Source organism: Ambystoma mexicanum, chromosome 9 (assembly GCF_040938575.1).
Source record: "Ambystoma mexicanum isolate Mex_15411 chromosome 9, UKY_AmexF1_1, whole genome shotgun sequence".
Lineage (NCBI taxonomy): Eukaryota > Metazoa > Chordata > Amphibia > Caudata > Ambystomatidae > Ambystoma > Ambystoma mexicanum.
In genome coordinates, this window is record NC_090931.1 from 69,942,896 (window position 1) to 69,949,224 (window position 6,329).

Below are 6,329 nucleotides of genomic sequence, written 5' to 3' on the forward strand. Positions count from 1 at the left end.
TAAAAATGGACAGATGTCACGGTTCAGCGTACTTTATTAAGTACATACACAGCACCTATTTTGCGCTTAGTAAAGGTAAAATACAAACACAAGGTGGGTGCACGCCTGGTGAGGGGGTTTTCTGGGCTGTGCAGAAGCCCCGGTGCTAGCCAGCAGCGCGGGTATACTAGGACAGAGCGGTGCTTCTGAAATTCAAAGGCTGCATTTCATTTGTGTCAGCCTGGACAGCGGGGATGGTGTTAATTTCTTCAAATGTTAAAGAGCACGTGGACAGCTGCCCCTCTCAGGCTGCGGCTCTTAAGTGCCCCTGCAGTCAGGGGGCAAGGTGCCTGCCTGCATGCAGGGACGGCTCCAAACCAGGGAGACTTCCCATTATCATGCCCTCCTGACCACCAGACTCAGTGCCCCCTGCCGAGATACTCATCCTCGTGCCCACAATAACACAGCATTCTGTAGGATGTGTTCAACCTGGCAAGATGCCTCTATCAGGGTGTGTATTTTGCGGGCGGCAAGTGGTGCAGTGGCCAGTCTGCCAGCGTGCTGGCTCTGGACCAAGCAGACCGAGTCTAGTCCTATCTCCACTTCAACTCGGTGTGATCCTTGTCAAATCACTTTCAGATCCTTTTTCTGCCAACATTGGAACTAGTGCCTTGTTTCGAAAAGACCGTTTCTGTGCGATATGCATGTTTGCTCAGGTTTGCCTTGTGATGTACAAAACAGGTAAAGCCGATCAAAATAATGGCGTGAGGTTGAATTGGATTGGCAGAGGGGGCGAGGCTGGGTCTGCTCATATGTGCGCCCACTTGACCTGTTTTTCCTTCCCTCCCACACCCCCTCCTGTGTTACAGAAGGACTGGACCACCCACCGAGGAGGGAGAGGAGCCATGAAGCTGCTACTGGGTGGTGAGAGCGGTTTCTATTTTAATTCTCCACCAGGGCAAGCATACCTACTATGCGCCCCCTCCCCCAGGGGACAGGAATAACGCACCCAGGGGCAAGGGGTGGGAGTTTCAGAGATGGGGGACGTGGTTACTTCCCTTTTGAACAAACACACACATGTTCGTGTCATGCCAGTGTATACATTTGCAAACCAGAAACTAGCCTGCTTCTCGGCGCTTAAGTGATTGGTGTCGCTGAGGGCGTCTCTAAACTCAATAACATTCACAACATCAACCTCAGAATAAGGAAATCCTAAAAACGAGCTCAAGCCAGTTGTTTGAACGTAAATCTCTTTTCACAGGTGCTCAACCGACTGAGCTATTCACCGTGTCTGTCAAATCATGGAGTCTGCTGGCCAATAATACGCATTAGCCGAGTCAGGGCTTTGTTCCAGAGTGGAGCAAGCAACCTCATGCGGCGCCCGTGAACACCACATCAATTCTTGACATAGTGCTCGGCTTGACCTGAAGGGAACTTCAGGGGCGACGCAGCCCCCAAACTTATCCCGTTAAAAGCCCTGCCACTGTATCAGCAGCTGTGATTCTGTATGAGATAAATGAGCCAAACAGGAAAAATGGCTCACAAACAGCTAGACGTCTTTTCCTTTCTGCAGTTTAGGGTTCCTTTCATGGTGTAGTGGGTTAATGCACCTGCTGCAGGTATCCGTCAAACAGGTTGAGAGTCACGTCTGCCTGCCTCTACTCTCCGCCCTCTGCAATTTATCCAGAAGGACTGCGAGACTTGTCCTTGGCCTCAAGCCCAGGGATCGTATCTCTCCAGGACTGAAATCTCTGCACTGGCTCGAGGTGGCTGCAAGGATTAAGTTGAACACCCTCTGCATTGTCCACAAGGCCTTCTTGGGCCTGGGGCCGCAATACCTTAAACTTTCTCTTCCCAAAAATCTTCCTTCTCGAGCTCTTTGATCATCCGCCTCCAACTCCCTCAGGGTCTTTCGCTTCTCCAAGCAACGAGTTGGTGGTAGATCTCTCTCCTCGGCAGGGGCCTCCTCCTGAAACAGCCTTCCTGCTTCCCTGAAACTTGAGGAGAACCATCTCCAGTTCCGGAAGCACCTCAAAACCTTTCTCCCCCCCCCATCCCCTGCTGAATTCCTGGCTGAAACTGCACTGGCTACCTGGCCACCCTTTGAGACCTTGGGCCTAGGCCCCGCCATTTACACACCTGCACTGGCAACCCCCGCACCTGGGAACTGTATTCTGTATCCCTACAGTCCCCCACCAGCACTTATGTCTGCTCTTACCCTGCACTTGCCATCATCCCGCCTTTATTTTTCTTATTTATTCTATTATCCCATGTACTGCACTTTTTCTCCCTCTCCCATGTACTGCACTTTTCCCCTCTCCCTTCCCCTCGCACTTTTCCCCTTCCCATGCACTTGTGCGATCTGAATGACACCTGGCCTAGTAAGATCGTTGTCTGTCTTCCCTCTGTTCCCCCTCCCCTGCCTCGTCGCATTTCGAACACTTGTGTATAGACGCATTATAAATGCCATATATCATTTGCAAAGAAAGTAGGATGGATAAAGAAAACAAGAGTGAACTCTTGGAAGGAAGTAGTCTGTTACCCCAATGCAAATATGCTACCTTTTTTAAGAAGAGTATCTCAAATTTGTATTTCTTTTAACATGTTTTTTTTTCTTGTTTTTTTTAATACTTTTTGGCCCCTTCAACTGCATAGAGGAAGTTATCGAGTAGCCGGGTGGGTGGCAGAGGTTGTGCAGATGGGAGTTTGAGTGTGGGTACAAGATATGTGCGCGTTGTTGGTAGATATGTATCGGGGTGTAAGAATGGTATGGGCAAAAGGGGAGGTAGTTAATTAGCAAAGGGTTTGAAAGACTATTTCCCCATTTTCACTTATGCCTTCTATTTCTAACTGATATAAATCAATATAGCTACACTAAAGACAATAAAATTCTGAATGCAGCCACAGAAAACCATAATTCATTTTCAGTTCAAATCTATCTTTAAGCCCGTTTCATCCTTTGTGTACAAATGCATTTAAATGTAGTGATGCATTTGTAAATTGACATTTTAACATTAATCTGGTATGTATTCTACAATAAGGAATTTAACAATGCCTATTCAGATGTCCATTTAGGTTCATATATCCTTTCTTTTTTTGTAGAATCTTTGAGATCTGTCTGCAAGGCTAACAGTTGGCCTACTATGGACGGCTGGGTGATAAGGAAGCTCGCCACCAAAATTTGCAATGCCAGAAGAGGCCTAAGGAAGACTCTGCATTTTGAAATGCAGGATCGATGATATTTGTTGTTTTTTTTTCAAACCTATTCATTCTTATGGAATACAGCTATGCTGTTAAACCGAATTTGTTGAATAAAAAAATGCTGAACACTTTCTGAGCCTATGTTTGATTGAAGATATCTTATAACAAGAGCAATACTATATTAAAATATCAACAATTTATAGCTGCTACAATCATAATATGAACTGGGTAATTGTTAGCTGCTCTTATTGATATTGGGTGAAGTGACTAGCGGCAGTCTGTCATGCGGGTAGACCTTTAACAGATTCTGTGTAGGCTGCTGGAAGAGTGTATTTTAGTGCAGTGCTTTGCAATTGTGGGAGTTTATTGGGGGTGAGGCCATGCTGGCTAGAGGTGAGAATTGAAATGAGGGAGTTTACAGGTTGGTTTGTGACCTGGGAAGTGGGGGTGTTTGTAGTTGTGTGCACTAAATCGAGGGAACTTAGTTAACGGGTGCTCTAGCAAAGATGAAGTGACACCTGCAAAATTCCATATAATTTTATTTTCCCTGTAAACTATCTAGAAGTCTAACTAGAGTCATTGTAAAGTAATGCCACCAATGTTACTCAAAAGGGATACATCCTGGGGTAATCCAACCACTTTTCCTAAATCTTTTGGAAGCATCTTGAAATCATTAAAACTCATCCTGGAGTAGTCTGCATTAATCATTTACAATTCAGAACCCATCCTAAAGTTATCATGGAACCATCCTGGAGTAATCCCCACCCATCCTAGAGTTGTCATGGAGCCATCCTAGCGTAATACGAAGTCATCCGGGAGTAATACAAACTCATCCTTAAGTTGTCGTGGAGTCATCCTGAAGTTGTCATGAAGTCATCCTGGAGTTGTCTTGGGGTATTCCGAAGTCATCCTCGAGTAATCCCAACTCATCCTGAAGTCATCCTGGAGTAATCCCAACTCATCCTGAAGTTGTCGTGGAGTCATCCTGAAGTTGTCAGAGCCATCCTAGAGTAATCCCCCACTCATCCTGAAGTTGTCATGGAGTCATCCTGAAGTTGTCAGAGTCATCCTAGAGTAATCCCCCACTCATCATGAAGTTGTCATGGAGTCATCCTGGAGTAATCCAAGATCATCACTGGAAGTAATCCGAACTCATCCTGGAGTAGTTTCTGTGATAACTCTAGAGTCATCATCTCATTAAATATTTTGGCTTGTACGCAGACTTGGGATGATCTTCCTAAACTCTCCATGGATGACTCTAGAATGGAGTCATCGGATAACTCCAGAATGATTCCAGGATGATCTTCCTTTTTGACTAGGGAAGGGCCTTATAAGTAACCCATCATTATGAAATTACACTAGCGATAGAGGGACTTCGAACTACAGCCTTTTCAATGTCATGCAGACATAAATATACGTTATCACAAGCCAAGCCATGGAGCGAGTTCACAGAACAGAGTTCATTCCACGCAGCCAAGTTGCCAATATTGTGGCAACAGGTCTGGTTCTATACTGTGAAAATCTAATGGACAGGGTGGCTGATGTTCTGCCCGATTAGAGAACCCATAATATACCGCAGAACTTTCTGCAAAAGACTCTTCAATTCTCTGTGCAGAAATAACGACATGATTATGTAATTGCAGAATGTTGTAGAATTGTTATTTGTTTCTAGTTTTTAATATTCACGAACATACAGATGCATGGTATAACATTAAAAATCGACCTTACATAAAAGCAGAAAAGATAAATAAATAAACAATTGACCACAGAGGAAAAATTCTCCCAAGCTATTGAGCTGTATGTCTTTATTTAGTTTCTAATGTATTTATTGGTGTTCTATAAGACGGCAGCTGCACGGCACGCACGGCCTTGGTTGTTTTGTGTGATGCCCACCTGAGTGATCTACACACCAGTGCACACCCGCAACTCTCGGGGCATGCGTTCTTTGAAGCGGATGGAGAACCAGGTTGCTGCAGATGTGCACACTGGAGTGGAACCGGCAGAGAAACCGTCCGGAGCTTCCCAGCTGTTGCCGCGCCAGGCACTCCGAGAGAGAGAACCACGTAGAATGGTGGGGTTGGAAGCCCAGCCCAGATGCCGCACCATGCACTACAGTGTAATGTCTCTGCAGCATGATTAAAGGTCGTGACAAGTATAGTGTTTCTTGACAATGATTGTGGTATGGAGAATAGATGGTGTTTGATGTCCGACAGAATAACTGTTAATGGTAAGAGCGATGTGGCACTTTAAATCGCATGCTAGAATCTAGCCATAGCTGTGAACATTTTAGCTGAACACTGATTACATTTCTTCGACATGGCATGTGTTCTTAATCCCCCACCAGATAAAATACTATTTCAGGAAGACCACCTGCGCCTTTTCGTTAAAGTCTTAGCTCAATGAATGTTGGAGAGCTGATCTAGAAATGTAAGTCCCCATTGTGCAGTGCTGGAGAGTACTGAGGCTTAAGTAATGGATAGGAGCCCAGATTCTGTGCAACAAACGCATGCAGTGTCTCTGTGCACATCTCCAGGTCATGAAAAGAACATGGCTTTCTCCTTTATAGTCTGGCTCGCCGGCCACGGGCCGTGTTTGAGATTTGTCAAAGCGACGAGGAAACTGATGCATAATGGATGGAGAGCGAGGACGTATACTGGTGGCGCCAGCGGAGCACTTGAAAGAGGGCGCACAACTGAAGAATTTCATTCTGCAGGTGCGCGCGGATCAGGCAAATTTGATCATGTCGCCAACAAAACTGAAAGATCTGCACGCGCCCGGATCTGATGACCTGGAAGCATTGATCATGAGAAGATGTAAGAGCGATGTTCAGCACTTGGCAATCAACAAGACTTCATTCATTAACCTTTAATCAGGCGCTTCCCCAACCGGCGACTGACTTATTTATGGGGTTCCTATGTCCCTCAAATGAAAGCCTTATGACTTTGATCAGCTCCTCTAGTCAATAATCAGGACAGTAATTATTATTATAATTACCATTATTATGAGTAGTAGTAGTAGTAGTAATAATAGTATTAGTAGTAATAGTAGCACAATACACAGTGTAATTAGATTAAGAATAGTAGTGGCAGTAGTAGTAGTCTATGTATCATTAGTGATAGTAGCACCAGCAGCAGTGGCAGTAATATACA

At 45.2% G+C, this 6,329-nt stretch overlaps 1 long non-coding RNA gene across 1 annotated transcript; it reads left to right on the plus strand.

Moving 5' to 3' along the window:
• The first annotated feature begins 728 nt into the window (after nucleotides 1–728).
• LOC138489578 (uncharacterized) lies at nucleotides 729–3,311 on the plus strand. Its single transcript, XR_011274820.1, has 2 exons — nucleotides 729–903; nucleotides 3,082–3,311. It is a non-coding gene; the product is annotated as an uncharacterized lncRNA (long non-coding RNA).
• The last annotated feature ends 3,018 nt before the right edge of the window (nucleotides 3,312–6,329 follow it).